Genomic DNA, 10110 nt, shown 5'->3' on the forward strand with positions numbered 1-10110 from the left:
TTGCACCTGTTGCAAGACTTGAATCAATTAGATTATTATTGTCTATTGCTTGCTTGATTGGTTTCAGGTTGTTTCAAATGGATGTCAAATCTGCATTTCTCAATGGGATCTTGAATGAAGAAGTATATGTTGAACAACCCAAAAGGTTTGAAGATCCCCATGCACCTGGTCATGTTTACAAATTGGAGAAAGCTCTATATGGTTTGAAGCAAGCCCCTCGGGCTTGGTATGAGAGACTCTCTCAATTTCTTATTTCTCATGGATACAAAAGGGGTGGAGTAGATAAAACTTTGTTTATCAAAAATAATAAATCTAACATAATTATTGCTCAAATTTATGTTGATGATATTGTGTTTGGTTCTACTTCTGACAATGAGGTGCAGGTATTTGTGAAACAAATGAAAGAGGAATTTGAAATGAGCATGGTGGGAGAATTGACCTATTTCTTAGGTTTGCAAGTCAAGCAGTAAGATGAAGGCACGTTTATTTCTCAAAGCAAATATGCTAAGAACTTGGTGAAAAAATTTGGCCTAGAAAGTTCAAAGATTGCCAAAACACCAATGGGAACGACTGTGAAGCTATCCAGAGATGAAAATGGTGTCAAAGTTGATCCTACTCTATATAGAAGCATGATTGGTAGCCTTCTTTATCTCACTGCTAGTAGACCTGATTTGAGTTATAGTGTTGGTGTGTGTGCCAGGTACCAAGGAAATCCCATGGAGTCTCATGTTACAGCTGTCAAAAGAATCATTCGATATGTTCATGGGACTACTGATTATGGTATTTGGTATTCAAAAGAAACTAACCCTAATCTAGTGTGTTTTAGTGATGTTGATTGGGCAGGTAACACTGATGACAGAAAAAGCACTAGTGGAGGATGTTTCTTCTTGGGAAATAATCTAGTCCCTTGGCACAGCAAGAAACAGAATTCTATTTCTCTCTCAACAGCTGAGGCCGAATACATTGCAGCGGGAAGTTGTTGTGCACAACTGTTGTGGATGAAGCAAATGATGATGGATTATGGGTTTGATCTTGACACTTTAACTATTTTTTGTGATAATACAAGTGAAATTAATATTTCAAAAAATCATGTGCAACATTCTCGTACTAAACATATTGATATTCGTCATCATTTCATAAGAGAATTAGTTGAAAATAAAGTTCTTGTCTTGGAATATATTGAAACACATAAACAAATTGCTGATATTTTCACTAAAGCTCTTGATTCGGTTCGCTTTGATTTCCTCTGAAAATCTTTGGGGGTTTGTTCTCTTTAAATTTTCTTGTTATGGTGTTGTCAGCTTGATCAAATGTGAATTGTCAAGCAATTTGAAAAAATTTTGTTGTGTGTCAAGCTGGATAATCTGACTTGTGTTTATGAGCCTTTGGTTGTATATTCTTGAGAGAAATTTAATCAATTCCTCCTAGGCATATTCGAGTAAATTAATCAATGTTTAATGTTTGAGCCTCCTTTTGTGTAGCATTGTTTCAAGCTCCTGTGAAAGAATAGAGCTACCTACATCAGTGTGTGAAAGCCGTCTTTTGAGTAAGTTGGAACTTTGTAATTTAGAGTTATGAAGAGGATACGCTACCATAGAAAAGGGCTACCACTGGTGTAGTGTGACAGCGTCTTCATGGGTTACAATTATTTTTAATTTCGAAAAAGACTTATTTGTCATGGGAAATGTTCCCTTGCATACACTGTCACACACTTATGCTTGAAACAATGCAATAAAAATTGTACACAGCTTATAAAAAATAAAAAAATGTGTGTAAGACTCATACATGTTGATTGATTCACTTAAGAATATGTGCTTGTGACTGAATTGTGCTTTATTTCTCTCGAATATTCTTACTAAATTTTTATTTTCACAAGTGTTTTTATCCATGGTATACACTAACACTTATTTTCATTTGCTTGATTTTATTCTTATCAGGATGACTCACATTAATCAAAGTAGAAATTTTTGGTTGAGTTTTCTTATTTTTGTGCGTTTATATATATATATATAAAATAAAAATAAATAAATAAATTTTGACAAGGAAATTCTTGGTGGACCGAATCATTGTGGTAATTATGTGAAATTATGCATTTAATTTGTGTGATTTAATATATTCTTTGTCTCCAAGGAATTTATTTTGTCCTATTTCTTAATTTGGAATACCATGATTTGTATCTTTATTGTTTTGTACCTTGTTTAGAATTTTTTTTTTAAAAAAAAAGGGAAAAAGGACAATAGGAAGATCGTGTGGGGTTATTTTTTTTCTGGTTACCTTTTTTGGATTGGGATTTTATAAATCTTCTAATTTTCTTTATAAAATACAAAAAAAAAGGATAAGTTTTATGAAGATCGTGTCTTAAAGGTTCGTGTCTTAAAGGTTGTTTCCTTTTATTTAATTAAAACATTTTTTTAAAAAAAAAAAAAAAGAAAACCTCTTATTGCCGTGGGTGTCCAAATTGGGTAAGTGTTGTCCTTAAAAAGCTTGCCATTACCCTTTTCCTTCTCACCCACGATCTCTCTAAGTCACTTCTTCTTCTTCTAATTTTTTTTTTCTTTTCTCTCATTTTTTTGTAAGTGCTTTCTGTTTTTCAGAGAAGAAAAAAATGGTGAGAACTCATGGTGCTTCCTCTAAGAAGATCCCTGCTTCTCAATCCCGAAAGGTGCCATCTCCTTCGCCTCCTCCATCTATGTCAACAGCGCCTCTTTCTGTTCCAGCAGCTGCCACATCTGTTGGGAAAACTTGCAAATCCAAGGCACGCAAGAAGGTGTTCTCCCTCTCTAATGAACACCCCATGGTGTTTCCAGATATCTCAGCTGACATTGTCGATGTTGCACCACCAGCTAAAGTGGTGGTGCCCTCTCGAGCCAAGGACCCATCTCCTCTTCCAATTGATTCATCTTTGGCGGCTAGGGCAAAATCAAAATCGGTTTCATCTTCTTCCAAAGCTGTTGTTGCTGGGTTGCTCAAATTGCCCTTAAAGCCGAGCCAGTCCAAGAAAAATTCTGTGACTCCCAAAAGGAAATTGGGGTTGGACACGTCTTCTTCCCCCTTGACTGTTGCCAAGAAAAGATTGAAGGCTCATCCCCCTTCTCTGTCTTCCTCCGAATCTGACCCTGAGGAAGGAAAGTTTGAATCTGAAGCAACCCATGATACCACTTTATCTGATGAAACAGTTCCTGACAATGCAGAATCAGAGGCTGAGTTTGATGAGCCAGAAAAAGAAGACATTGTCCCCTCTGAACAAGAAGCCGAATCTGACTCAGAACCCATTGCAACTCCTTTGTCATCCAAGGCTAAAGGGAAGAGACCTATTTCTGATCCTACACCTTCTCCAAAACGTTCAGGTGTAAATTTCAAACCTTATTCTTCAACTTTTTGTTGTAATGATAATGCTCGTGATATGGTTCTCTATGCTCAAAGAAAATTTATCATTGAGAGAAATTGTGTCTTGAGTGATCATCGGCCTTATGGTGTGCTAACAATGCTTCAAGATCGAAAATGGACAGGTTCTTTTGTTAAATTTACTGGCTTTGTGGATAGAATAGTCAAGGAATTCTATGCCAATCTTACTAATGAAATTATTGAACCTAAATCTTGTCTGTATAATAAAGTGTTTGTTAGGGGCCATTGGTTCTCTTTTTCTCCTCAAGACATTGCCCTTGCTTTGCATCTTCCCCTTGATGTCGAGGATGATGATGATGTTGCCTCTCTTGACAAGGATACGGTTATCACTGAATTGGTAGGGCAAAAAATGGTATGGCCATCTAATACAGTCATCTCGGTCTCTAATCTCACCTACACTTATGATGTCCTCCATAAGTTTGCCACAACGAATTGGAAGCCCACTTCTCACACCGCCACTATCTCTTTTGATATGGCTTCATTTTTGTACAAGGTGGGGACCGGTCTTGGTATAAATTTGGCTTTGGTTATTCATGATCAAATCATTGGGTTTCGCAAAGGTAATAGGAAAAACTTGAATCTTCCTTTTCCTCAAGTTATTTATAAAGTGTTGAGCATGCAGAAAAAAGATCTCCAACATGATTAAGAAGACTTGGTGGCACCCACTACTGCTGCTTCCTACAAGGCCTCTGCTCCTCCTTCTGAAGCCACTAATGTTCCATCAACCAAGAAAGTCAAGCCCCAATCTCTAAAGTTTTCCTCGGATGACATTCCTCATGCGTCCTCCTCTGTTGCCACAGATTCCGGACTTGTTGCCACAGAAATAGCTGCTGTTCGAGCCTCTGTTGATTCTTTGGCTGCTCGAGTAATGTCAATTGAAGGATTGCAACGTTCTGTGTTGGAGGCTGTTCACTCTCTGTCCAAAGATCCAGTCGTTTAGTTTTATTTTAGTTTTTGTCAATTACACTTTCATACTCTTTTTTATTTTATGGTTTATTGTTCTTTGGCTTCTTTGAAAGACACAAAGGGGGAGAGTATATACTTTCCAAAACCTGCTTGTTTGTTGTTTTGTTTAAACTCTGGAGCCTCTTATTTTGAGGGGGAGTTAAGTTTAGTCTCTTTACATGTTTGTTATAAGTTAATGCATGTTTTCAGGGGGACTTCTTTCTCTTTACTTATCACTAACATTTGTGTTGCAGGTTTTGAATTAATTTTGTCTATCAAATTGCCAAAGGGGGAGATTGTAAAATCCTTTATTGGCATATTTGACAATATTGACAAAATTAATTAAAAGAGTATTTTCGAAATGGGTAGTTTCCTGTTTTGTAATATTGAGTGGTAAATTTCGAAAATGGGTAATTTCCTGTTTTGTTGAAATGTGTCTTTCTATAATCAGATTATTATATATATGTTAATAAAATAAATATATAATTTCCTATAAAAGAATATATTTTCTTGAAATGGAAATTATTGGTATTTATTTTTATTTTTTGATCTGATTTGTTTGTCCAGAAATCGTGTACAGCTTGCAGAGATAATGTATATATTGTTTCCTTATTTATTTAAGGAAACTGGGTTTAAAAACTGTCCAGGTTCAATGAATCTGTTTGAACGGATTGCCAATCTGTTTGAACAGATTCTGACTTTCCTGTTTTGGAAGATTTTCCATTTATTGGCTGATTGGTTTCTGATTTGTTTTCCACGACCTAAAGGGAATCTAAAAAGTATATAATCATCCTTAGGTCATTGGTTTTTGATCATCTCTCTGTGTGTATTATTTTCCAAATATTTTTCAAGTTTTTAGAGACTTTTTATTATGTGAAGAACTTGAGTCCAGCAAGTTCTTAGTGGTTTATTACAGTGTACTTCTGTATTGTTTTCTTTATGTTAATTGTACAGGCTGAACACACTTGGACATTGTTCATCAAGCTTCGGGAGAAGTCTTGTTCGTGAGTCACTTTTCGGGAGGAAAAGTGCAAGTGTTATGATTTGAAGGGAGTTCAAGATCTTAGCACTTCAGAAATTTGATTAGGAGTTTGGATTACAACAGTTGCGACAAATTCAAAAGGGAGTCTTTATTTGTACAAGTCAATTTGGTTTTGTAATCATTTAGAAATTCTTCTAATAAATTTCATTCTCTGGGCGTGGCCTCGTGGACTAGTAGCAATCTGCAAAGATTGCTAATACCACGTAAAAATTCGTGTGTTCTTTACCTTATGTTCGTTTTTATCTTCTGGTCACAAACTTTTTAAACATATCTAGTTTATGTTCAAACAGTCTTTGTGTCTGTTTAAACATTTCTGTAACAGTTCAACTACTAATTATTTAATTTGAATAATTAAGTTGGTAATCATAAAAAACGGAATTTCAATTTAAATGTTGTTTATTTTATTTAGTTGTTGTTTGTTTTATTTAATTGTTAGAATTAATTGTAGAATATTTTTGTGAAATTATTTGTTAAATGATATTTATTTATTTTTATTTTAAAAATGTGATTATGTGAGATTTGGTTGAATGCACTAAGATGCATGGTAGATAGTGATGTACCCTAGTGATTTAGTGTGTGCTAGTGCATGGTAGCATGATGCACATGTGTAGAATTTCCTACACATTATATAGTTTCCATATATTAGATTTAATTGATTTATTAAAAAATAAATAAATAAAAAGGAAATGGGAAACCATGTGTTGGACGTGTGGGTGTAGTGGGAAAGGAAGTCAAATTTTTCCATTTATTTTCTAAGGCAAATAAAGTCAAAATTTGAAGAAGATAGCCATTTTGGGAAAGGAATGTGATCACCCTTTTATCTCCAATCAATTGTGATAAAAGAAAATAATAAGAACTTAAGAGAAAATAAAAAGAGAAAGGAAACTTACCATTTTATTTGATTAGGCTTTATTGAGAGAATTAAGATAAAGGGGGAAGGAAAATTTGGGAAGGGTCATTTTTGCTCTTGGCCGTGTGTTGAAGAGAGGAAGAGAGAGAGAGGATGGCGAGCTAGAGAGAGAAAGGGGAAGGGGCTGCCATTTTCTAGAGAGAAGGTGGAGGAGAAAGGAAGAAGAAGAAGGAGGTCCTAGGTATGGTTTTCTTATGGTTCCTTGTTATTTTTTTTTATTAAGGTTTATCTTCCCCATCATCTTAAGACTTTTCTTCTATGTTCTTCTTCTTCATGGGTTTCAAAAACCCTAGGGTATTCAAATGTAATTATCACTTGGGTGTTGATCAAGTTGTGTTCTTGATTTTACAATCAAGAGAGGTATTGAATTTTCCCCCTCAATCTTTTGGTTATTGGTATTTGATGATTGATGTTTTGGAGAGACTATGGCTGAAAGTGGGTTTGTTTGTAATAGGATAATATGTTGTGTTGATGGAATGTTTTTCTTATATTTGATGCATGGGAAAATAGACCTAGGCGTAGGCATGGGTTTATGTTGTTTGGGTTTGATTTTTATGGTTGTGTATTAAAAATATGTGTAGTGAGATGATTATTGAAATATGGTGATTATGATATGTTGTTCAAAGCTTTTCTATGGTTAAATGATAGGTATGTTTTGGCTTAAAGAATTTATGTGAAATTGTACAAGGGTTTAAATTTGTGATCTATGAAAAGTGATGATGAATATTTAAAATAATGAAAAGAATGGGTTAATTTTTATTAAATGTGTTTCGGCCTAGGGTAATGCTCAAGTATGATTGTTATTTTTTTTGTGTTTAATGTCAATTTAATCTTAGAAATCATGATAGGTTGTGATCTTGTATGAGGTTATGATGGTTGTGATCTTTGGAATAATTGCATGGTAATAATATATTGAGAGTATATTTAACATAAGATCAAGGGTGGTTATTTGTTCATGACTTGTGAATAAGTTCTAAGGTGATTGATGAATTATTGTATACTCATGGTCTGATTAAAATGGTTAAAGAGGTTAGAAGCATTCTAGGGTTTGTGTTGAATATTGTGCATAAATAAGCATGAATTTTGTGAATATAATGAAAAGAATGAATTTTATGATTTAATGTGCTTGCTGATTTTGTGCAGAAATGATGTTGTTTATGTTGAGAATAATGTTTTGAATGCTTAAATAAAGTTTGCCAATGTTTTGATGTTTTAAAAAATTTAATGGGAAATTTAATTATACTTTGAGATGATATTTTGAGTAAATAAATACCTGCAGATTTTTTTTTTTATATTTTGATGAAAATATGAGTTTTAAAAAAAATGAAAATGGTGATTTTAATGATAAATTTGATTGCTGGAATTTTGTAAAAAAAAATGTGATGTGTGTCTTAATAAGAGGAATTTGATTAGTATTTAAAATAAATTAAAAATCCTAAACTATGGTAATATTACAAATGGTATTTTTTTTATGATTTTCTTTATTTTGATTAAGAAAAATATTGAATTTAATTTATTTGTGATTTTTAAAGAAATTATATGGTGGCTGAAAGTTTAGTTTAAAAAGTTTAAAATAATTATTTAATTGTCACTTAGGAATTTATGTTACATAAAATTAAGCCTTAAAATAATTCAAGTAAAAATATATTTTTCCACACTTAAAAATTATTATTTTTCTCACATTAAATTATGAAATTCTATTAACTGAAATTAAATTATTATTTTCTAAGAAGACATGATAATCATAGGTATTTTCTTTTTAAAATAATTTCCAATGTCTTTGCTTTTCTTTTTAATTTAAAAAAATAATAAATGGGTCTTCTATATATTCTTAATGGCTAAATAAAATTGTTTTTATGAAATAAAAAGAACGACTTGGGAGATTTAATCAACCTAGTAATTTAAAGAAGATAAACAATGGTAAACAAACACATGCTACAAGTATATTATTTTAAAACGATAGAAGTAAGACGCTTTGAATTATCGTTTTAAACGCCACATTCCCATGTATGCATGTTACATACAAATTCACTTTTATGTCCAAAATAATGTCTATTATGCAACCATGTAGTTATAGAAAGATCATGCATGCAATATAGGTAGAATGAGCATTATTCTTTTTATAACCTTATGTGTAGTTAAGCATATGTGTATGTTGTGTGTAACTCCTACCATGTGTGCATGGCCCATGCACACATGAGTTTTATGAGAGGGCAAAATAGTAATTATATGGAGCTAAGAAATGTCGTTTTGATTATGGTATAGGCTCTTTGAGAAGATGTGGTTTTACTTAGCTTGGACCTAAGGTAAGGAAGTTAGATAGAATTTATGAATGTTATATTATGAATGGTAAGACTGTTGTGTGAATGAAATGTTATGAATTATGAATGCCATAATGTGATGATATGTTGGCTTGTATGAATATTGTATGATATGAATGGATGTTAGTGTGATGAACGTGACACATCAAAATCGGTTGCTAAGGATAAAGAAGACGTAACCCGAGTTACTAAGGATATGAAGACGTAACTCCATGGGCGGACGCGTTGAGGTTATTCAAGGACCAGAGACTCTTGTTTACCTCAAAGGGAGGCATGGACAAGTTAGCGGGCCATGTTCACAAGGAATTGTTCATGATTATGTTATGATGTTTGGTGATGCTTATGATTATGTTATGATGTTTGGTGATGTTTATGATTTTGTTACGATGTTATGATGTTTATGATACGATGGTGGCAGTATGTTTATGTTTATGATATTGATGCCAATTTTATGATGATGCTATGATGTATAAAGATGAATGAAAGTGTTTGTAAATTGTTGTATCTTACTTGCTTGTTGTTTGTACTTCCTTACTGGGCTTTTAGCTCACCCCCTTACTTTCCCTTCCAGGTAGCAAATAGGTTTCTCTATGGCACGCGTGGTGATGTGGGGAGTTATGTCGTCCTGCTGTGTATGGCGTGGGGCATCCTATGGATGAAAAACAATCAATTCTAAACGCCATTTTCTTTTAATGATGTTACGTTTAATGAGACTTTTCAAACTTGTCAATGAGACTTAAACTTTTGTTTGTTTTAGAACTTTGCATAAAACTGATATTTTCTTTTAAAACTTTTGGGCCCAATTTGCATGTTTTAAGCGAGACCCCATTGAAACCTTTATAATATGTTGCTTTCTATTATAAACCATTGAAAATGTGAATGTTTTATTAAGTACTAGTTAAGGACATTTTACAGCGTAACTAACCACCTTAGCATTTGTCTTCAGTGCTTGTGCCAATGTTACTTGTGGTGCTTAGGGTACTTGCTGGGCTTGGGCCAACTCTTCGTCCTTATGCCTTAACTTATCTCTCAACCTTGATATTTTTGCAGCTAAATCCACAGCTAGTGCAGCTGGGGCTGGTGGCTGAGCTTGCGGCATTCCCATGTCAGGGATTTTAGGAGTAGTAGGGTTTTTAGAGGCACCTCTTCCTCGGCCTCTTCCCCTTCCTCTTCCACCTCTTGCGCCTATTCCTCTTGTCGACACAATGATATTATGAGGCACTAAAATAATTAACAATTTTAATTCACATAATTTCTACCAAACAATTCAAACATTAAAAGGAAATTTCCTAACACTTAAAAATTAATAATAAAATAAAGCACACAATTTAAAAAAATAAAATAAAATTTGGTGCGATACAATATACCCTCCTTAAAATTTTGTAAAGATATTGTATATAATAGAGATTATATATGACAGGACCGATATGAATTAACTATCTTTATAAACTTATCGTTTTCCATAAAGATTTAATTCTTATCATAAT

General features: G+C 33.3%; 1 long non-coding RNA gene across 1 annotated transcript; it reads left to right on the forward strand.

The window, feature by feature from the left end:
- The first annotated feature begins 5857 nt into the window (after nt 1–5857).
- LOC133804251 (uncharacterized) lies at nt 5858–9520 on the forward strand. The gene is made up of 4 exons (XR_009878388.1): nt 5858–6483; nt 6596–6662; nt 8568–8608; nt 9195–9520. It is a non-coding gene; the product is annotated as an uncharacterized LOC133804251 (long non-coding RNA).
- The last annotated feature ends 590 nt before the right edge of the window (nt 9521–10110 follow it).

The sequence above is a fragment of the Humulus lupulus genome, chromosome X, assembly GCF_963169125.1.
Source record: "Humulus lupulus chromosome X, drHumLupu1.1, whole genome shotgun sequence".
Taxonomy (NCBI): domain Eukaryota; kingdom Viridiplantae; phylum Streptophyta; class Magnoliopsida; order Rosales; family Cannabaceae; genus Humulus; species Humulus lupulus.